The 23,903-nt window shown below is 43.8% G+C and overlaps 1 pseudogene; it reads right to left on the bottom strand.

The window, feature by feature from the left end:
• Positions 1-384: 384 nt before the first annotated feature.
• LOC124596710 lies at positions 385-548 on the bottom strand (annotated as a pseudogene).
• Between the last annotated feature and the right edge of the window lie 23,355 nt (positions 549-23,903).

Here is a 23,903-nt window from a genome sequence, read left to right as displayed (position 1 = left end):
TCCAGGAATTTACATTTGAGCTACCTGTCGTGTGTAATCCGACTGCAGGAAAAAATTACTCACATGATGAATTCAATTAATCAGTCAATCAATTCCAAAGCAATGACATGCCGCCACACGGGTGGAAGTGAGGACGAGAGTAGCACAGATAGGATTTTCGAATTTGAGCGGTACTGAGGGGTGTGTTTGTTGCTGCGAGATCTTTTAACGACATTTCAGTCTAACACCTGCATAGAGACAAAGGACCATAGTAATAAAATACTAATTATTATATACAATTTATAAAGTGGTATTTAGTATGAAACTGTTATTTACAACTCCTTTGCGCTGCTGCCTTAAGAGACTTCTTTGGTGGCGAATGATTTGGTTTCTTTAAGGGACTTCGAAAGTGAGGGGGCATCCTGTGACAGAGTTAGAGCATGCTCTTAGCACTCTGTCGTCAGACAAAAATGAGTTTAATGTACTAGTCCATTGATACCGGATGTAGCAGATATTAAGCTGATAACCACGGATTTTTTTCACTTGATGAGAGAATACTTAGAGGGAATGTATCTAACCCATGCAATTCTATACCGTTTTTACCACTAACGATACTATAACGATGTGAAAACGGGTGTATGCTACGATTTCCTCTGTCTTCAAAAATAACTGCTATCAAAGGGAGGAATCTACATTTCACATGAAAAGTTTGAGATATTTGGACAACCACATCCCTGTCTCAGTTGGGAAAAATGGTTTCTTCAATGTAGTGAGTCTAACGCGGGGATATATTTGCAGTATGAAATGTATGTCCAAGCCACAGCATCTTACCTTGCAGCGTCTGCAATCAGCGGCCGACCGGAACCCGAGGCATAGTAGCCACTTCAGAGAGCGGTGGTGGTTTCCCAGGTATCAAATATGAATGGACGTCGAATTTTGCTCCATGGCCACCGGATTGTTCAGGTGGTAACACCTCAGGCATCCTCCAGGTCAGTGAATAGCGAACTACTTCTCAGTATATGTTTGGTGGACTTCACGATCACGTGGGTTATGGGCAACACGTGGAGGAGGATGCTTGTGTTCGCAAATATCTCTGCATACAAGACGCCCGACATATGGCGAGTGTTTTACAAATTTAATTACTTGATTTACTTTCGTCTCCCTGTAGACGTGGGCAGAGACCACAAGTCACTAGTTCCCATCGATGTCACTTGATAAAATGGTTCAAATGGCTCTGAGCATTATGGGACTTAACATCTATGGTCATCAGTCCCCTAGAACTTAGAACTTCTTAAACCTAACTAACCTAAGGACGTCACACACATCCATGCCCGAGGCAGGATTCGAACCGGCGACCGTAGTGGTTACGCGGTTCCAGACTGAAGCGCCTAGAACCGCACGGCCACACCGGCCGGCGTCACTTGATATGTTGGGATCATTAGTTGTCTGCGTGTCTAGGAACAAGGCTGCAGGAGGCCGTGGAAAGTAGTTGTGGTCGCACCCGTCGCAGTGAAGTGCAGTAAGGGAGTTACTTTTTTAGAAACGTGCATGTGCTGGTAGTTGTTAGCGGCTGCACGTTTTATAGAGATTTGCGGTATATGTATTAGGTGGTGTTTTCCGCGATCTTTTTGGAATGGAAGACGCGATCGGAAAATGTTTTTCGCCGGATGGGTTATCGTGGTGGTGGGAGGGGGAGGGGGGGTGTTGTGTTCTTATACATCGGTGCATTGAAGACCTCAGATATATTTAGCGTTACGATCTATTTGTGACGAAAATTTAATTATTTGATTTGCAAAAAGTCTGCCTGCGATACTCTCAAACGTTCAAAATATGTTTTATTACAAAGAAGAGTAACAGTAAGGTTGTGGTGTGTGTTTTATGTGGTCTATTTGACTCCTGAAAATTTTTAAACAATTAATTCCATAGGGACCATTTACTTCCATTTTGATATTGCAGTTCCGTCAGCTTTCCTTTTGTCCCCAGCATTAGTCAACAGGAACACAGTATTCTGAGGAGGGATGAAAACCTCAGTCTGCATGTTTGAAGACGTTGGCTCACACACTAGCAGGAAGTAGACACTTGAGAGAGACAGAGGCAGGAAACGGCTCTGGAATTTCCTGATCAACACAATGTCAGCAAATGATGCTTTGTTCGGGACTCGAGATCAAACGAGGCCGACATCCGGTCCACAGTCAGTGGTATTTAGTTCCATGATCTGTAATTATGACATTTGGCGGCTTCTGACATACGTGGCGGCACCTGGTGTCTAATATAGCGCACTTCATTCCATTCCTCACTTCTTACAGTTATTACGTCTTGAGAAGTGTTGGCAGAAGTGAGCTCTGTCTTCTGCAAAATGATTAGATAAAGAATAAGCATCAATTATTATTATTATTATTATTATTATTATTGACGCTGATTTGAATTTTGTGTCTTGAGATCCTTCCTCTTCAGCTCAGACTGAATCCTTCTCTCACCAATTTACAGATGGGAAGGGGAGGTGGAGATGGGTATGGGAGGGAAGGGCAAGAAATTTTTCCCAATGGTAGGGGTTAATCAATTGATCAATTTAATTAATTAGTCAATTAATTTGATTTCAAAAGCGTGCTTGTATCAGCGAGGGGAAAGGCTTTCCCAGAGGTGTGGCGGAGGAGGAGGTGGAATGTCTCTCAGACGGACAGATTACCCGCAGGGGGCATAAATCACCCTCAGGGGTTCTTAAAGGAATTAGCAGAACAATAGGTTTGTCCTTGCATGGCTCTAAATGTACGCAACCCCCTCAAACAAAACGGCCAGAACTGCTTTGCCCTACTACTTGCGTCTGCTTTTGTTACTTAAGCAAGAAGTTGCTGGTTTTCCATTGATGTCGGCTCCTTCCTCTCTCTTTCATTGCATCTTTTTAAATTTTGTTGTAAACTCTAATTTTTTTCCACTTCAGTTTTTACTGTCAGATAATTATTTTACTTTATTTCTGTATTACCTACAAACCTGGTTGCCTCTGCTATAGATCACCATGTAGTTCAGATACACTTTATAGAGGGCTATAACCTCAGAATTTTTGTTACTCTTCTCTCTCCGAACGAAATATTTAGATCATTCTCAATATAGTCTCACGCATTGCAAGTAGATACTTATTATTATTGTTATTGTTATTATTATTGTCATTACTATTGTTACGACTATTAGCAGTGGTACTAACACCTTTGAAATGCCGACTGAAAGATGAGTTGTGGACAGATATTTAGTTAATGATCATGTTCATCAAAGGAATTGTGTCTGGATAAGTCCTAAAAAGACTGTGTTATTTGCAACTGGACGATATCGATTGCTACATAAAAAAGTATTTCCTTTTCTCTGAACCAACTCTACTGTTGCGCAATATTAGTAGGAAGTAGAATGTAACATTAGTCACATACTCTTTGATGAAGGGAAATATGAATGAAATAACAATAGCACATAACTGCTTTAGCAGGTTCTCATTTGCACTGCTGTAGCTGTAGCTGTTCCTCTACTCTCTGATGGATGTTTTTATATAAGACTTTAACAAGAAAATGAGAATAATGTATTGCATGTAGCAGGCTGTGAAAATTATTTACTGTGATACAGTAACTTCAAAGAGGCGAAAATATCTGGCGTAAAGAACATTTAAGCGGAGTGTTTTTAGTGAACCATGCATTTTCGTAAAGGAAAGCGTGTTTAGACTAAGATGCTTTGCTATTAATATAATAATTCCGCTGTTTCAACTGATACACAAAAAGTAATATTTTGTTTTAGATATAGCTTTCCGTTTCAAAGACATGCATCAATCATCACTGATACAGTCTTGTTTTTTAATTGTTTATTATAATCCCTCAAACCTGCAAATATTTCACCAAATCTCTTCCCCTATTTTTCAGATTCATCAACGAGAGCAGCACCAATGGCTCACATCGTGAAGACCACCTGCTGTGACGACTTCGTGGAAACCGTTTCAGCTGAACTAAGAGCCGCAAGTGGAGCACAACTGATAAGTCTTTCGGGTGTACATGGTTCCTTCTTCAGCACCAGTCACAAATGCCCTTGCGGCAGTATGGTGAGCTGAACTCCGCTGTATAGTGATAAATGACGGTGAGTCATATTTTACTTGGTCTGTTATGCTTCCTTCTTGGTCAAAAGTGAACAGAGAACGCACAAGCACTAGCCAGGAGTCTTCCTTATTTTATAGCACACACTGTGGGCCTCAACAGATGAGTGAGAGTATGCGAGAGTTAAAAAATTTGTAATAGAATCAGGAGAACGTGCAAACTGTGATTTTAGCTTCCAGATACAATTAATTTAAATACCTCAGGACGGATTTGTGTACGGGAACTCTGTTGTGATTGACGACATTAGTCAGCGAGCAGCACCGATACATTTAATTTATAATAGATATATTTACTAACGAAGTTGTTACTATGAAACAATGCGAAGTGGACCAATTGAAGTGGCGCAAGGATCAGTGATAAGTAGCACCGAACGCAAAGTGTTGATGAATTCACCCTGCTCTGGATGCTGTTTATTGGCTTCGGTGTAGCAAGAAAAATAAATCGTTACGACAAATAGAAGAAGAACAGTAACTTTGTATATTAATTGGTTTGGTGTACTGTTACAAAACGTGGCACAATATCAGTGGAAAGAGGAAGAGAAGTGTGTCATTCGTCATTGTTCTATATATTTGTAATTCATGCGAAGGTAAAAAGGAAAAGGACAGTGAACTAAAGAGAGCTTCTGATTAGCAGGTAATGCCGTTTCATGTGTTGATAAAAATTTCTGAAAGCTATCTAGAACGTTTCTGCTTTTTAAGTTTTGGATGAAGCGGAGTGATAGTCTCATTGTATGTGTTCGTTTTATGTCCATTATCTAAATCATTAGCAGAATTTTTAGACTTTTATTCACGAAATTGTTTTAAACCGATGGTCATCAAATGTGCTGGGTCAGACACAATGTGGTTCTGTTTCACTTAGAGCGCATTTTATTACTAGTTTTCTAGCACGTAATTGCTGATCAGAAGAATGAGAATCGTTACTGATACGGAAATTCGCGATACAGATAGTTAATGTTTAATGATACCTTTGGCATCATATCTTCTAACCTCGATAACATGTTAGTACGAAGTGGTACGTCTTATCACAATTGTTCCTACAGACAATAGGAGTGCGGCACATATAAAGCGTCAGTGTTGTGAATTTTACGTTATTGCCGGTATGGACAGACAGTTGATAATGTTGGCTGCTGGAGTGGACAAACGGTGGAGAGCTGTCGAGACAGAGTGTATGAGGGGTGAGCGCAGGGGCCTGCGGGCAGCGTGACGAGCGGTTGGTCGGCTAGCAAGCAGCTCGGCTGGGTGGGTGTGTGGACGCGCGTGGGCTAGGCTGGAGGCGCGAGCAGGGCAGGCGCCGCCGCGGCGGTGCGATGCGAGCGCGCCGCCATGCGGCCGCACACGCCGACGCTGACGCCGCCTCCGCCGCCGCCGCCGCCGCTGCCGCCCCCGCCGCCCCCGCCGCCGCCGCCGTCGGGGGGCCGTGCTGAGGCGCCGCCATGCCTCACGCCGAGGCGGCCGTCGCCTGCCTCTGGGTGCTCACGCCGTTGGCCGCCACGCTGGCGCTGGTCGTCGTCTGTGTCGCCGTCACCACCAACCAGTGGCTGCTCACTGAGGAAAAGATGACCAACCCCCACTACAACGGCACCGGCGACCGCGACTACCTCTCCAAGCACACCGTCTCGGGCCTCTGGACGCTGTGCTACACCAACCGTGAGTACCCTCGCAAGTGCTACTTCCCTCTCGCTGCAGCTGTACTGGATATGATTTTTTTTAGTGTGACAGTTGTTCAAAATAGGCTGTACAAAACTCTGGTTATAGCTGCAGTCTTCATCACCAACTTTTTCGAAAAATTGCGAGAACGTCTGTTCTGGTCTCTATCATTATCGCATCCACCCATGTCTAACGAGGTCTACCTGTTTCTCTCTTTACATTCGGCCAGTAAGTCGTTCATCTTTTTTGAGAACTTATTTCTGTCATTCGTCCAACGTGATCCATTCCATTATATTCTCTTCTACCTTGCCATTAACTGAAAAGATTTTTAAATCTGATCTTGTTGTTTCATTTCTTATTTTATCACTTTTATTACAGCCTCTTGCATATCTCGTGAACTTCATCTCTGTTGAATGAGATTTTCACTCTGCAGCGGAGTGTGCGCTGACATGAAACTTCCTGGCATATTAAAACTATGTGCCGGACGGAGACTCGAACTCGGGACCTTTGCCTTTCGCGGGCAAGTGCTCTACCAACTGAGCTACCCAAGCACGACTCACGCCCCGTCCTCACAGCTTTACTTCCGGCAGTACCTCGTCTCCTACCTTCCAAACTTTACAGAAGTTTTCCTGCGAACCTTGCAGAACTAGGACTCCTGAAAGAAAGGATATTGCGGAGACATGGCTTACCCACAGCCTGGGGGATGTTTTCAGAATGAGATAGTTTTAATCTGCCAGGAAGTTTCATCTCTGCTGTTTGTATACATGATTTTTCGATTTTTTTATTGATTTCGAACCATATACAAGGATAGGTACAGCCATAACCTAACAGAATTTCGCTTGTGGTTAGTATCTACACTACTGGCCATTAAAATTGCTACACCACAAAGTTGACGTGCTACAAACGCGAAATTTAACCGACAGGAAGAAGATGCTGTGATATGTAAATGATTAGCTTTTCAGAGCATTCACACAAGGTTGGCGCCGGTGGTGACACCTACAACCTGCTGACATGAGGAAAGTTTCCAACCGATTTCTCGTACACAAACAGCAGTTGACTGGCGTTGCCTGGTGAAACGTTGTTGTGATAGCTCGTGTAAGGAGGAGAAATGCGTACCATTACGTTTCCGACTTTGATAAAGGTCGGATTGTAGTCTATCGCGATTGCGGTTCATCGTATCACGCCATTGCTGCTCGCGTTGGTCGAGATCCAATGACTGCTAGCAGAATATGGAATCGGTGGGTTCAGGAGGGTAATACGGAACGCCGTGCTGGATCCCAACGGCCTCGTATCACTAGCAGTCGAGATGACAGGCATCTTATCCGCATGGCTGTAACGGATCGTGCAGCCACTTCTCGATCCCTCAGTCAACAGATGGGGACGTTTGCAAGACAACAACCATCTGCACGAACAGTTCGACGACGTTTCCAGCAGCATGGACTATCAGCTCGGATACCATGGCTGCGGTTACCCTTGACGCTGCATCACAGACAGGAGCGCCTGCGATGGTGTACTCAACGACGAACCTGGCTGCACGAATGGCAAAACGTCATTTTTTCGGATGAAACCAGTTTCTGTTTACAGCATCATGATGGTCGCATCCGTGTTTGGTGACATCGCGGTGAACGCACATTGGAAGCGTGTATTCGTCATTGCCATACTGGCGTATCACCCGGCGTGATGGAATGGGGTGCCATTGGTTACACGTCTCAGTCACCTGTTGTTCGCATTGACGGCACTTTGAAAAGTGGACGTTACATTTCAGATGTGTTACGACCCGTGGCTCTACCCTTCATTCGATCCCTGCGAAGCCCTGCATTTCATCAGGATAATGCACGGCCGCATGTTGCAGGTCCTGTGCGGGCCTTTCTGGATACAGAAAATGTTCGACTGCTGCTCTGGCCAGCACATTCTTCAGAACTCTCACCAACTGAAAACGTCTGGTCAATGGTGGCCGAGCAACTGACTCGTCACAATCAGCCAGTCACTACTATTGATGAACTGTGGTATCGTGTTGAAGCTGCATGGGCAACTGTACCTGCACACGCCATCCAAGCTCTGTTTGACTCAATGCCCAGGCGTATCAAGGCCGTTATTACGGCCAGAGGTGGTTGTTCTGGGTACTGATTTCTTAGTATCTATTCACCCAAATTGCGTGGAAATGTAATCACATGTCAGTTCTAGTGTAAGGTATTTGTCCAATGAATACCCGTTTGTCATCTGCATTTCTTCTTGGTGTGTCAATTTTAATGGCCAGTAGTGTAGTTTTATTTTCCCAAAGTTCTTCCAATTGTTCTGCTGATAGTTTGATACGAGCGTAATCCCAATAGTAAGGTCTCCTAATTTTTTATAAGTACGTAGAGCTGTTTATTTCTACAATGGTTTACATCAGTTTACAGCTTGAACATTTAGATATTTTTCGACATAATGACCATCTCTGTTGCTGCATTTTTGTAGACGATGTGACAGTTTATGTATGCCCATGTCATACCAGCTCGCCGCCATGCTGTTCAGAAAGTTATGGACCTCTCCTTTTACCTCGTCGTCGGAGCTGAATCGCTGGGACGACAATTAACGCTGACAGGTACTGTGAGACTTCAAAAAAACTCAAACGGGCAATTCAAGACCGGTGAAGAGGGATGTTGAGCAAGGACGTACACATTCTCTATGACAACACTCGCCCACACATCGCTCGGCAAACCGTTGCTCTCCTGCAACAGTTTCAGTCGAACATAATCACCCACCCACCCTAAATTCCTGACTTGGCACCCAGTTCCCTTGGTTAAAAGAACATTTGGCCGGAAAGCGATTCAGCTGCGGCGACGAGGTGAAAGAAGAGGTCCGCAACTTTCTGAACAACATGGCGGCGAGCTGGTATGACATGGGCATACAAGAACTGCCACAGCTTCTACAAAAGTGCATCGACAGAAACGGTGATTATGTCGAAAAATAGCTTAATGTTCATGCTGTAAACTGATGTAAATCATTGTAGAAATAAACAGGTCTATGAACTTATAAAAAAATAGGAGACCTTACTTTTGGGATTACCCTCGTATTTATTAATTTTCTTTTCAATGTCTTTATCACAGTAAAAACTAATGTCACATACTAGATAACTGAAGTATTGAAGTGGTATACATTTCTAAAATATTCTCGTTTATTATTGTTTTGGATCTGACTGGACTCTTTCCTTTGAAAGCCATTATCTTTGTCTTATTTGCAGCTATAATTAGGATGTAATCGTATTGCATCTTTATTGAAGAGTAATCACCAGAGAGCTGCGCACAACTATCTTATTGTTTCAAGAGCCAAATGGTTATCTGTTCCCTGAACATCTGTGGCTGTGATAGGAACCAGTCCTGAACTGTATCCTTTAGTTTGTCGTCTGAGTTGAAGAGCTTTCCATCAAGAGATGAAATACATGGAAGTAGGCCGGTGACATGTCCCCGCTGTAAGGCGGGTACTCAAACTGTTCCCACATGAAGTTGCCCATTACATTTTGTGTGACCTTACAGTCCGTGTGGACACACTTCATTATAGAGCTCAAGCAATATGTCTGTGAGTAACCCTTCTTGTTCGTCTTGAAGTCAGTGTATTATCCCAAAGCAGCAAATATGCAAATTTCATCCAGTTTGGTTCTTAACGACGTTTATACATTAAATTTGCAAACTCACAAGGATTTCGACTATCATCTTCCATATGGCCTAAGTAATGATGTAACAACAGGTTTCCTGGCTTGTGCGGAACCTATCGTGAACTCCAGCACTGGTTTTCCAGTTTGCGTGGGATGGCCAGTCGCCCATTAATCTGGATACAATGGTAGGGGTCAGGGCTACCACATAGCTTTCAAAGGCAATCCACTGACCCAGCATTCTTTGGGAACGAGTCTTCTGAAAATCCCGACAGAAAGCCTCACCAGGAAGCACTATGTGTGTTTCTACAATCTGATCTGGAAGCTGATTAGCTGAAAGACAAGAGGGCAGTGTCGGCTCATGCACATTTTCGTTGGCAAGGCCTAGATAAAAAGCAAATAATCTTTGTAATGGACTTGTTCTAAAGTGTTGTTATTTAATCTTAATTTTTTTCGTGTCAATGGAAAAGAATCCCCCACTGGGTTCCTTCCCCTCAGCATTCTGCACTATAATGACAAATTGACTTTTTCACCTAATGCTGTTGTTTCTTCTGGCTGCACAGAAACACCAGTGGCATCATTACTATATTTAATCACTTCCTCAATGTAAATTTGGTACATACAGTCTGAAAGTTAATTTTGTATACTGTGAGATGTATATTTACAGATGGGAATACTAGCGCTGTTTAAATGGTCCTCTAACACACTTTCAGTGTTTCTTACAAGAGACAACTGCTCTAAGAAATTGCCACCCCTAGCCGACTCCGATTTTTCATTAAGAGTCCTTAACCACTCCACTACTCTGTTTAATATGTATCTGTTCTTCAAAACTAATTCATGATCCTTATGAATTGATTTTTTAAACGCTGACTCAGTGTTAATGGTGCCAAAAATTTTGTAGTTACAAGTATTTTCTAAATGTTGTTCACATTCCTCTAGCATCTTAATTCGTTCACTTAAATGCTTTAGATCCTTACAGCCGACTGTTGTTCACAATCCAACACAGAAACAAAATATCTTTTGTTTTTCTTAACTGTTTCCCACAACATTTTGCAGAAGGAGGTAGGGAAAAGTTTTGTTTTTTATTATCATCACGTTGAGAAGTTAATACATCTTTTGGTTGATGCGTGCCTAACTGCTTGATTTTTAGATTCTCTTCCATACTTAATTAAAGAGCTTTTTAAGCAAGCAATCAAGTTAATTCATTTTAAAATCACTGTAAGAATAATAGAGTTTCAATCACACAGCTCCATAATAAGCAACACTACTGAGGGATGACCCCATTTGGCGTTTGTGACATGTCCAATTGACAAATGGCAGTTTGAAACGGGGCGGGGTAAGGAATACAATAAGGCACATGACAGAGGTACAGGTAAACGTGTTAAGTGATGCAGGTGAAAAACCAGGCTACAGGGTCAAGTTGGCCGGCCATAGACATTGTGTAGCGGTGCGGACAGTTGGGAGAGTGCTAACGCGACAGAGACAGAAGGGTTCCCTGGGGAGCTGGGAAAGAGGGGGATGACTGACCTGTCCATCCACTGGACCTGCCTGAGGTGGCTGCAAGTTGTCTACATCTACATCTACATTTATACTCTGCAAGCCACCCAATTGTGTGTGGCGGAGGGCATTTTACGCGCCACTGTCATTACTTCCCTTTTCTGCTCCAGTCGCGTATGGTTCGCGGAAAGAACGACTGTCTGAAAACCTCTGTGCGCGCTCGAATCTCTCTAATTTTACATTCCTGATCTCCTCTGGAGGTATAAGTAGGGGGAAGCAATATATTCGATACATCATCCAGAAACGCACCCTCTCGAAACCTGGCGTGCAAGCTACACCGCGATGCAGAGCGCCTCTCTTTCAGAGTCTGCCACTTGGGTTTGCTAAACATCTCCGTAACACTATCACGGTTACCAAATATCCCTGTGACGAAACGCGCCGCTCTTCTTTGGATCTTCTCTATCTCCTCCGTCAACCCGATCTGGTACAGATCCCACGTTGATGAGCAATACTCGAGTATAGGTCGAACGAGTGTTTTGTAAGCCACCTCCTTTGTTGATGGACTACATTTTCTAAGGACTCTTCCAATGAATCTCAACCTGGTACCCGCCTTACCAACAATTAATTTTATATGATCATTCCACTTCAAATCGTTCCGCACGCATACTCCCAGATATTTTACAGAAGTAACTGCTACGAATGTTTGTTCCGCTGTCATATAATCATACAATAAAGGATCCTTCTTTCTATGTATTCGCAATACATTACATTTGTCTATGTTAAGGGTCAGTTGCCACTCCCTGCACCAAGTGCCTATCCGCTGCAGATCTTCCTGCATTTCGCTACAATTTTCTAATGCTGCAATTTCTCTGTATTCTACAGCATCATCCGCGAAAAGCCTCATGGAACTTCCGACACTATCTACTAGGTCGTTTATATATATTGTGAAAAGCAATGGTCCCATAACACTCCTCTGTGGCACGCCAGAGGTTACTTTAACGTCTGTAGACGTCTCTCCATTGATAACAACATGCTGTGTTCTGTTTGCTAAAAACTCTTCAATCCAGCCACACAGCTGGCTGCTATTCCGTAGGCTCTTACTTTGTTTATCAGGCGACAGTGCGGAACTGTATCGAACGCCTTCCGGAAGTCAAGAAAAATAGCATCTACCTGGAAGCCTATATCTTATATTTTCTGGATCTCATGAACAAATAAAGTGCGTTGGGTCTCACACGATCGCTGTTTCCGGAATCCATGTTGATTCCTACAGAGTAGATTCTGGGTTTCCAAAACGACATGATACTCGAGAAAAAAACATGTTCTAAAATTCTACAACAGATCGACGTCAGAGATATAGGTCTATAGTTTTGCGCATCTGCTCGACGACCCTTCTTGAAGACTGGGACTACCTGTACTCTTTTCCAATCATTTGGAACCTTCCGTTCCTCTAGTGAGTTGTGGTATACGGCTGTTAGAAGGGGGGCAAGTTCTTTCGCGTACTCTGTGTAGAATCGAATTGGTATCCCGTCAGGTCCAGTGGACTTTCCTCTGTTAAGTGATTCCAGTTGCTTTTCTATTCCTTGGACACTTATTTCGATGTCAGCCATTTTTCCGTTTGTGCGAGGATTTAGAGAAGGAACTGCAGTGCGGTCTTCCTCTTTGAAACACCTTTGGAAAGAGGTGTTTAGTATTTCAGCTTTACGCGTGTCGTCCTCTGTTTCAATGCCATCATCATCCCGGAGTGTCTGGATATGCTGTTTCAGGCCACTTACTGATTTAAAGTAAGACCAGAACTTCCTAGGATTTTCTGTCAAGTCTGTACATAGAATTTTACTTTCGAATTCACTGAACGCTTCACGCATAGCCCTCCTTACGCTAACTTTGACATCGTTTAGGTTCTTTTTGTCTGAGAGGTTTTGGCTGCGTTTAAACTTCGAGTGAAGCTCTCTTTACTTTCGCAGTAGTTTCCTAACTTTGTTGTTGAACCACGGTGGGTTTTTCCCGTCCCTCACAGTTTTACTCCGCACGTACCTGTCTAAAACGCATTTTACAATTGCCTTAAACTTTTTCCATAAACAATCAACATCGTCAGTGTCGGAACAGAAATTTTCGTTTTGATCTTTTAGGTAGTCTGAAATGTGCCGTCTATTACTTTTGCCAAACAGATAAACCTTCCTCCCTTTTTTTATATTCCTATTAACTTCCATATTCAGGGATGCAGGGATGCTGCAACGGCCTTATGATCGCTGATTCCCTGTTCTGCACTTACAGAGTCGAAAAGTTCGGGTCTGTTTGTTATCAGTAGGTCCAAGATGTAATCTCCACGAGTCGGTTCACTGTTTAATTGCTCGAGGTAATTTTCGGATAGTGCACTCAGTATAATGTCACTCGATGCTCTGTCCCTACCACCTGTCCTAAATATCTAAGTGTCCCAGTCTATATCTGGCAAATTGAAATCTCCACCTACGACTATAACATGCTGAGGAAATTTATGTGAAATGTATTCCAAATTTTCTCTCAGTTGTTCTGCCACTAATGCTGCTGAGTCGGGAGGTCGGTAAAAGGAGCCAATTATTAACCTAGCCCGGTTGTTGAGTGTAGCCTCCACCAATAATATTTTACAGGAACTATCCACTTCTACTTCACTACAGGATAAACTACTACTAACAGCGAAAAACACGCCACCACCGGTTGCATACAATCTATCCTTACTAAACACCGTCTGCGCCTTTGTAAAAATTTCGGCTGAATTTATCTCTGGCTTCAGCCAGCTTTCTGTACCTATAACGATTTCAGCTTCGGTGCTTTCTATCAGCGCTTGAAGTTCCGGTACTTTACCAATGCAGCTTCGACAGTTTAAAATTACAATACCGATTGCTGCTTGGTCCCCGCATGTCCTGACTTGGCCCCGCACCCTTTGAGGCTGTTGCCCTTTCTGTACTTGCCCGAGGCCATCCAACCTAAAAAACCGCCCAGCCCACGCCACACAACCCCTGCTACCCGTGTAGCCGCTTGCTGCGTGTAGTGGACTCCTGACCTATCCAGCGGAACCCGAAACCCCACCACCCTATGGCGCAAGTCGAGGGATCTGCAGCCCACACGGTCGCAGAACCGTCTCAGCCTCTGATTCAGACCCTCCACTCGGCTCTGTACCAAAGGTCCGCGGTCAGTCCTGTCGACGATGCTGCAGATGGTGAGCTCTGCATTCATCCCGCTAGCGAGACTGGCAGTCTTCACCAAATAGCCGCCGGAAGCCAGAGAGGATTTCCTCCGACCCATAGCGACACACATCATTGGTGCCGACATGAGCGACCACCTGCAGATGGGTGGCATCCGGAAGGACCCTTTCCACATCTGGAATGACTCCCCCCGGTATGCACACGGAGTGCACATTGGTTTTCTTCCACTCTCTTGCTGCCATATCCCTAAGGGGCCCCATTACGCGCCTGACATTGGAGCTCCCAACTACCAGTAAGCCCACCCTCTGCGACTGCCCGGATCTTGCAGACTGAGGGGCAACCTCTGGAACAGGACTAGCAGCCATCTCCGGCCGAACATCAGTATCAGCCGGAGACAGAGCCTGAAACCGGTTCTTCAGACAAACTGGAGAGGCCTTCCATTCAGCCCTCCAGAATGTCTTTCGCCCCCTGCCACACCTCGAGACGACCTCCCACTCTATCACAGGTGAGCGATCAGCCTCAATGTGGGCTGTATCCCGGGCAGCCACAGTCGTAGTCTGATCGGGGATGCGTGGGACGAGCTGGCCGTCCCCGACAAACCCCCATCCGGACCGCCTCAGTGATGCCCATTGGCAACAGTCTCAAGCTGTGTGATCGAAGCCAACACTGCCTGAAGCTGGGAGCGAAGGGATGCCAACTCAGCCTGCATCCGAACACAGCAGTTGCAGTCCCTATCCATGCTAAAAACTGTTGTGCAAAGAACGTCTGAATTAATCTACAGAGAGCACAAACAAATCGACACAAAATTTAAACGGTTATTAAAATACAAGATTGCCTAGTAAATGCAGTAATGCTGCTACTTGTGCACTGCTGACACACTGCTTGGCGGCGGAAGAAGACTACGCGATTTTACACTATTCAGGTACTAAAACGCGATGCTCTAACTCTCAAATACTACAATACGCCCGAAATTTATGAATTAAACAATGCAAGTACCAAAAACATGCAAAGAAATTAAGAATTAAACTATGTAACAAATGAGTCAGCTAGGAGTGTACGACTTTTTGGTGGCAGCTGCTTATCCAACGGCGGCAGGGAGCACACTGTCCTGTGGTGAGGGGCGTGGTGGGGAAAGGGAAAACGCTTTGTCACATCATTGTCACAGCAGTTTTGTGAGCTGGGGATGTGGAATTAAGTACGGGCCACTTGAGGCTGATGAATGGAGTGGGGAATGGAATGAGGGAGGAGTAACGGTAAGGCGAGGCCCAGCTGCTGGCAGGTGTAAGATCATGTGTTTCTGCACCGGAGCTTTGGATCACCTCTGATATCTGTCATTCATACTGCCCAAAATCTATGTGGAAGCATTAATTTTAAACTTCCTAAGTACAGACTACACGTTCATTTTGCATGATGTGTGAAGTGTATTGACAGAAGGAAGTACTGGCACCGTTTAAGTGCTCATCTAACACATTGTCAAGGATTCCTTGAAGAGTTAATAATTTTAAGAAATAGCCACTGTTAACTGAGTCCCATTTTTCACCGAGAGCCCTTAGTGCTAACTCATGAGTTTCTCAAAACGTTAAGCACTCTAGTACTCAGTTTCGTATGTGTCTATTCTTTGTAACTTATGTATAATGTACTGTAATCGTGTCATGCACCACGCCTGTTGTGTTTATGATAAAATTGATGACTCTCTGTGTCTGTCTTTCCTAGGATTTGTCATGGCTTTCAGGTTTTGCTATTTTTACGATCTGCTACATTTAATTTTTTTTTAAACGTTGTGAGCCAACTGTAAACTTTAAACTGTTTTTTTGTGTGCAATTGTCTCTTAACTGTTTTTGTATCGCATTGTTTGAGATGGGGATTAGGGAGTTAGCCCAACATTTGTCTAAACAAATGTGGAGAGTGTATCAAGTCAATGTTCGTTATATTACCGTATAGATTCGATTAATATAGCTCACATCGAATAATACTTTAATAACTGACGTCATATGCATATGCAAACAGGATTCCTCATCATTTTTAGGGAAGTAAGTAGCAATTCATATAATAATTCCTAAGGAACTCGTGTAAATGCTGCACTCTTTTGTAAGTTTCTATGTCTTGTGAGAGCTACTGAGCAACACCATATCACTTAAGTCGAGTGTGTTCAATGCTCGTTGCTTCCTCAAAATAACATATAAATTTTCCTTGTACTTGGGCACAAAGCGAGCACCGACATAGCACATCACAACTTTGTAGGGTATCTGATTATATTCTTTTTTATGCGTCGCCTAACCAAGAAAGTTGCAGGACAATTTTAGACGAGCAAGGATATTCATTGAATTGCAAATTAGACTGACAAAAAAATTGATTTTTATACTGTGAGGAGCCAAATGAAAGAAAGACCACATGGAGAATGAGGAGTCGAGATATCCTTGTCTGTGCTCGCACAAACGAGATTATCGAAACAATGTACAAATTTGAATTAAATCAGCAACACAAGTTTGGTAGCAAAAACATACGAAAAGCAAGTTGCTCAGATTACAAATTGCCATTCCTCCAATAGTAAAAACTTACATATCGTCAAAGTGTGCTAAAGAATCCCAGAAAGGCGTCAGCTCCCATCCAGGTTCCATCCCTGAATCTCTCCCGCTCGTCCACTGTTTCTACCTGAATACCCAAAACTTCCCTCCTCCTGCCCAACTTCCAACCTTGCAAAAATTCGACGTGGAGGGGAGACTCCAAGCAATTGCTCATATTACAAAAGAGAAATACGACAAAATATACAATAAGTCGGGGAAATGGCAGCAAATTTCCCACTTTTTGCATACGAGACACACAGTTTACCATTAAGGGGTTAGAAATTGACTAATGCTGTGTATGTTGATTGGGTGGCGCATGCGCGGCATGCACTCGATGATATGACGCAATCTCAACGGATAAAACAAATTTTTGGAATGAAGCACCTCTGTGTCGGGCCATTTGAAGTCAGTGCAGCAAAGCAAAAATGTCGTCCTGATGTTACCTCCACTGGGTGGCGAGGCCCTCACGGAGTTCACAGTCCGACACAGCGACGAGCTCAGGTTGGTTTCACATAATGGCAGAGCAGCGGGCCACAGCCCGGCTTCCGCGAAAGTTGCCGAACAAACAAGGAGGCGTGCTTGACTTGATGAGATTCGCAGGACGCCCTCTGCCAACAAAGGAGACCTGCACCGCTACGAGGAAGCGAAGCTTTCTCTTCAACTACACATTTCTACTGCACACACTGGAAAACAGTGACCAAGGTATGAACTGATATCGTAAAGAGATACGTGACAGTAATACAGCACCTTTTATCACTGAGCAGATATCAGTTGTGGTATATAGTCTAACTCTTTTTCTGGTAGTTTTCCTCTTCAAATGATGTTTTTTTTTGTTTTTTTTTTTTTTGTAATTCATTCATTGACTCTGTCCTGCAAGGCTTAATTTTTTCTGAAAGCGAAAGAAGAGTTGAGAACTGGGAATTAACACTTCGCAATATTGTACAGGAAGTGGCAGATATGACTCTTATGGTATCGTCTAGAGATCGTGGTGCCACACCATAGTCGGCAAAGCCCATTGATATCACAGACATTAGCGAGGCCTCGCTGCAATCTGCAACAACCAACGGGAGGTTCTCTAGAAGACACGCACTCTCTCTCAAACATGACAGTGCCCTAACGCTGAGGTGAATATAGAGCCGAATATGGAAGAGCTGTGACAAATTCAAGACCTTAGCTACAGATATCAACATCATTGTGGAAGACAGCGACAGTTGCTAAGTTTTCCGATGAAATTTACTTTCGTAAATGTTGCATGTTTTACTGCTAGAGAACGGTTTGTCAATAAGTGCAGCAAGTAACGCTTTGTTAGACAGTGACATTTGCAAATTATGCAACAATCCTGAGGCAGGTAAGTATGTCAAACTTAAATGAATCTTTTGGTCACTTATGTAACAAAATGAACTAACATTTCATGGGTTCTAGTTTGATGAAGCTTCTGCCAGAGCTATCAAAGATCCATCAGTTATGGCTGGACGAAAGTAGTTTCGACTTGTCACAACAATTCGTACGTTTCTACACTGGATGTAGCTCAAGTTTCTGAGAACTGTTTGAGATGTCTTACATGATCCTCAATGTCGGTAAATACCAAGATAAATAATTCAGTCCGAGTAGTTTATCGATCATTTTGAATTGGTCTGTGGGTGAGATATCTTCAACGAGGCCATGTTTCCAGTGTCCACACTTTTGGATAGCTGAACATGAAAAATAGATCTTGAAGTCTCAGGTGTCTGCTGTACTTGTGAAACACCTTACCATTTCTTGAATATTACGACATATCTTTTAGCTGCCCTTACTGCCGAGACTCCTTCAAGGCTCTGAAGCTCCAGGCTGACATGCTGGCTGTATAGTAGACAATATGCGTCAGCTAAAATCGAACTGACACTACCCAAAGGCAGTGCTACACTACGCTAGAGGATACTGCTTACACAAAGATTAACGTTTTCGAGTAAGAGAGACTGGGATTGTATGTGGAAAGCTTATATCCGTTAGAGATATAAATCTGGAGCGTTTCTGTCTCCAAACTTCACACTATGGATACTTAAGGATTTCGTTCAACATACGACCAGTTACCTTTCGAGAATTATCTGAGGAAATACAATTATTCGTACTTTCTTTGGCTGTATTCCTTTATAGCTTCCTCAATGTAAGAAACGCTGACACTTTATTGTAAACGCTTTTTCAGGGAGTGCACAGTACACTCACAATACTGCAAAAAATGTATGTGGTATCGATAGCTACGACGCCACGGAGTAAGTTAAGATGGCGCTGTTACGGGACAACGACGACTGCGCCCTCTAGCAGGCGCGGTTCATCTCTACGAGCACCGCTGTAGACTCAACCCATTTCATCAGGAGCCGACGGCCGGGACACTTCGCTCAGCTTGAGACCGGGCTCACTTGTACAAAGTTATGTATTACTCTTCTTGCACCAGTAAACACTTTTACTTTCTTGCAGTACCGACGTGTATTACCTTTTCCTGCTCCTGCTCTTACCCACGCGCCGCCTTCCAAGCGGGATACAAAAATATATCCTTTTAATATTTGATATAAAAGTAATTGTATCATTTTGTAAATTTGATGATGTAAATAAATACGAAAATATAGGTCCTATTGAAATTCCTTCCGCCAGAGAATCGGAGTTTGCGATAAAAAGGAGAGCACATCAGACATTTAGTTGAAGCCTTGTGTGTGGGTCCCTAGAACGAGAGAGAAACACATCACACATCAGCCGCATTCACCCCATGCCACTGCCGCTGCTGACCACATTGAAGGACGTGAGCAAATCTCATCTGGAAACAAGACGACTGTGTCACGCTCTCAATGTGCCTCTCTACTTTGGATGTCACTTACACCTCCAACTGCACAGATCCTGAGTTCATCATGAAAGTGGCAAAGTATGGATGTTGTACACTATTGATTTATTTCGTGAACCACTTTTCGTCTTACAAGGCCATCGTCGGAAAATAACGGGCATACTTTTTTTTATACATGATAATTTGAGCACACTGCTGGTGTTTTGTATGTATCACCTGAGAGAAAACACCAACAAGCCATTTTCTTCGTAAATATGTAAACTCCCGTGATGTGTGTACCACGCAGCGTGTGTTTGTACAGCGGCCGTATGTTTTCCCCTCGGTGGGATCCTCGCGCCTACAAATGATTAACATGACACGGCCATTGACAACCTACACCCAGGAATTTCTATGAAACGAAGTATTGTGCTGAGGCTCTTCTTCGCTTCAGTTTGGCGCATCAAACCAACCATTCTTATCGGGATCCTACTACAATGAATCACAGTGGGATACTGTGACTTGTTTATTCTCAACAAAAGCATATAGGGTTCAAAAATTGTACACATATGAAATACGAAACATTGCATTCTATCTTACATGTAATTTCGAGATTTTCAGAACGTATGTTTGACTTTAGACGGCACCCCCCCCTCCCCCACCTTTCACACCTGCCCACGTTATTAGATGGACACAAAGTTGGTTGATACTGATTACGGTGAGAAACAGAAGATCTGCACCCTTTATGGCACTTCACTGAATACGTTTACTCTGAGTTTTTCCCTATCCGCCAAAACTGGAGTGCGCATATCCCGTATTTAAGCACCGACAGCAATTGTACTGGACCAGTGATCTGCTCGTTGGAGCGTTGGCCGTTGTATAGATGATGTACGTGGCGTAGCTGCAATTCTCTGCCTACTCAGTGGACGCAATATGCCGTCCGGAATCTCCTAGGGCTCAAATTACCTCATTACAAGACAGAACACGATTCAAGATTTTTGTATGCTCACTAGCCTGGAACAGAAATTCGACTCATGGCTTCTTCTGTAGACAAGCACTTCATTGTGTGTCAGACTCCACACAGAGCAGAAGAATCGCTGCTCGATCAAACAGAATAACAGCTCTGTCACAGACAAAGACATAATGTGCTCCTTGTGTTGAAAGCAACTCTTCTCCAAATTTAACCACCAGCTTCTCCACTGTGGCTCTCGCCAGCGAAGTGTCTTCGATCGATAGCTAAGTCCGTTCTCACGCCATACGCTACTCTCTGCCGAATATGCGGCGTCTGCCTTTGCGCTCAGACGACGAATCCCAGCGGGCATTACAAAAACATTATCCCCACTGCGTGGGTCATGATTCTGCCAGCCAGTCACCTAAAACTCATACTCTTTTCAGAAGATTTTCGGGAACGTTCCATTTCCCCTGCTTCGTCCTTAACACCCCGCCAAACAGAAACACGTCTCTGCTTTTCAGCGGGAAACACGCTCCGGCAGTTCCGGTGAGAAGATTCTTCGGAGGTCAGCTCCCAACCATCGTTTGTGACGCTGCATATTCCTCCGCGCTAAAAGTATGTCCTTTCGCCTTCTTCCAACCCCGACGCTCTCTGTTCGGGTACACTATTCTGGAATTCCTTTCTCGTCTCACCTGAGAACCATTTCCCGCCTGCTCTGTTCATGCTACAGTGTTTCTGCCGCCGCTAGCATCATGAGCCGCACACCATCACGCTATGCTCTTTTCCAGAGCAGTGAATGTGCGCTCCTGCAGAACACGACGAGACGCTTCGCAGCCCCTCTACAGCCAATAGCAGTTGTTGAGGAACGTGATGCCACTTAGGCCTTTCTGTCACTGCTCAGCAATATTTTAGTCCCAGACATCCAGTACAACAGAAATTGTTAGTATGTGGTGCTAGCCAGCAATACCCAAGGATATGATTAACAATTGTGCATCGTAACATAAATATAAGTCTACAAGAATATTAAATGTATAGAGGCAAAATCTTGCCATCTTGAGGATTTCTTGCACAAGTTTCACGTATTTTTTGGTCTTGAGGAAAAGTTTTTCTTTTAGCATTAAGCAACCTAAATATGAGCTCTCCAATCGTCCTCAAAACAAAAAAAAATTGTGAAATTCGCACAATAAATCCTCAATGCCGTCTGTTGATGGGCTCAAGTCCGAAGCTACTTAAACCTATTTACAGAAATAAAACTGAAATGAAAAAGAAACGCTTAAGATTTGCATCAGATCAATTCGCAATTGCGAATAATGACAATCATCTGCTGTAGAATGGAATGACGACACTGACAGTTTGTGACGGACCGTATTTATCTGCCGATATCTGGCATGAGACTTCGAAGCTCAACGTCTGATCTGTATGGGAATACATGTAGTGGATGTGCGAGTATAGATCGTAAACGTGTGGTTGACGACATATGGAAGTTTGGGGCTGGCCGTGAGTCGTGTACAGATAGCCAAATGGTAAGGCAACCGCTCGCGACAAGCGGCACAAATTTTCATTATCGTCATTCCATTCTGTAGCTGATGGTAGTCATTATTCGCAATTTCGAATTCATCTGATGTGTTTACTAACGGCTGCGGTCGCGGCAGTGCATCGTCACTTCAATATCGTATTTGTACGTATCGCGCTTAAGATTCGGTTCGAAGGAAACCACAACTTAGCTTCATAGCAGAGTCAGATAAAAACCGCATCAGTCGTAAACAGTTTTATTGTTAGAAAATCACCATCTGTTTCGGACTTATCCTACAGTATAGGCCCATCTTCACTTATATAAGACCGCAAAAGGGAAAATGAAGAAACTATAATAAGAGACTGTATAACACTTAACACTTGTCTGTTATAAAAACAGTGGGAATTCACTGTACAACTTACACATGTGAGGTCGATACGGTCAGGTTAGTCAGAATGCAAAAACGGGTGTCGCATCAGACAGCCACAGAATAATCTAAGGAAAGTGAGCAGTAAAAGGAATAAAAAGGAAGAGATATACTAGCTGTAATAAAACATTAATCTTCATGTCATGGTCACCCCCCCCCCCCCCCCCCCTTGGCAATCCTCTCCCGTAGATCCGAATGGGGGACTATTCCGGAATCTTTTGCCAATGGGGAGATCATCATGACACTTTTTCAATTACAGGCCACATGTCCTGTGGGTACTCGGTATGTGTCTTTAATGCAGTGGGTTTCATTGCCTTCTTCATCCTCATGCCGTTGATAATTGTTGTCTTTTCCTCCTTCAGGGGCAGTTTCCCACCCCAAGGACAAGAGACTGACCTGGACCTCTGTCCGCTCCTCCTCCCTCTTTGACAAGGCCGTTGGCAGAATGACGGTGACTTCTTATGCCAGAAATATTCGGCCGCTAATGCTGATTAAAATAATCAAAATTTAAGCGGCTGTGGATTTCGAACCCGGGACCAAGGACGCTTTCATTGCTAATCAAAGATGCCATCCTTTTTTTTCTATTATTCGACGTTATGTCACTCTAACCAGTGAGCTACTTTTTTCCCTAGTGAGTGTAATACGTATTCAAAAAAAAAAAAAAAGGAAGTAAAATTGCCAACGCCACTTTTGACATAAACAAAAAAGCCACCACTTCAGACGTTGGTCCCTATCTAATCCTACTCCCAGTACGACTAACCTAGAACTAAGAGGGGCGCGGAAGGACAAATAGAAGGAAACCGCCCAAGCGGCATGAAAATTAAACATAATTAGATTTTCAATCTTTTTCTTTTATTTTATTTTTGTTTTTATTTTTTTAATTTCTGTTTTACATCTGAGCATCTTGAGTAGCGGGTCCTGCGTCGGCCAGCAAACGTGTCTTCTCGTTGAGTGGGTGTAGTTCCGTTGCCGGTTCTGTTCGTTTCTGGTAGTTCAGATCAGTTTTCAGTTTCTCAAGGCTTGGACGCTCTGGCTGCGAGTCGGATCATTACAGGTGCTCCCTAAGAAATTGGAGAAGTATTGCTGATAGCGCGGATTGCTTGCTAGGACGCAGTGTCGTTCGTTGAGATAATTCCAATATCCTATCATTGACTTATGGACAGATCTAACTGATCGTGTGTCCACAGAACCAGTTCACAGAGTGAGTTTTCGTGGTGGGATAAAAAGTTCCCCTTAGGGAATAAAAGCCGGCCGAAGTGGCCGCGCGGTTCTGGCGCTGCAGTCTGGAACCGCGAGACCGCTACGGTCGCAGGTTCGAATCCTGCCTCGGGCATGGATGTGTGTGATGTCCTTAGGTTAGTTAGGTTTAACTAGTTCTAAGTTCTAGGGGACTAATGACCTCCGTAGTTGAGTCCCATAGTGATCAGAGCCATTTGAACCATTTTTGAGGGAATAAAAGTGTGTGTATGTCGGCATGACACATGTTCACATATTGGGCGCGTTAGATAATGTCGAGGGCTTGTAGTCGGTGATCTGCAAGGCTAGCTCTTACGGTCTGTAGCAAGTGCCTACCATTAATAGCCGCTAAGCGACGGAGATCGGC

The sequence above is a fragment of the Schistocerca americana genome, chromosome 2 (genome assembly GCF_021461395.2).
Source record: "Schistocerca americana isolate TAMUIC-IGC-003095 chromosome 2, iqSchAmer2.1, whole genome shotgun sequence".
NCBI lineage: Eukaryota > Metazoa > Arthropoda > Insecta > Orthoptera > Acrididae > Schistocerca > Schistocerca americana.
The sequence above is the reverse complement of the archived record's forward strand: the minus strand, read 5'-3'. Positions and strand labels throughout refer to the sequence as shown.